Consider the following 512-nt stretch of genomic DNA (forward strand, 5'->3'; position numbering starts at 1 on the left):
CCGGCCCGCTGCCCGCCTCCCCCCTTGCCCGAGCGGGGCACGGTGCGGACCAGCCCCTTCCTCGCACCCTCCCCGAGGGGCTCTCGTCCCTTCCCCTCCTCCAAGAGCTTGATGGTGCAGAGCCGGGGCTCACGGCTGCGCCCCGCGGCTCGTGGAGCAGCGCTGCGCTCCCCTCGGGATGCCAGGACTCAGGCCCGTGGGGTGGCCGGCAGCGTGGCCCTGCCGGATCGCGCCGCGCTGCAGACGCGAGGTGCGGGCAAAGCGGGTGCCTGTCTGTCGCCCTTGCCCTGTTCCCCAATTTGCGGCGCTGCCTCCTGGCCGGAGCTCCTCTCCCTGGAACTGTTTGTGTGTCTATTTATAACCCAGGTGCTTTTAAAAATAACCGGGCTGGGCCAAAACCACCTCTGGCACCGACGCGCGTGGGGTGGTGATTTTGGTCCAGATTTTTCTGTGGTGAAACAGCTCCTGGCGGCTGCTGAGCAAACGCTGAGCCAGCGGAAGAGCCTCGGGGC

Source organism: Egretta garzetta, unplaced genomic scaffold (assembly GCF_000687185.1).
Source record: "Egretta garzetta isolate BGI_Z169 unplaced genomic scaffold, ASM68718v1 scaffold261, whole genome shotgun sequence".
NCBI classification, from domain to species: Eukaryota; Metazoa; Chordata; class Aves; order Pelecaniformes; family Ardeidae; genus Egretta; species Egretta garzetta.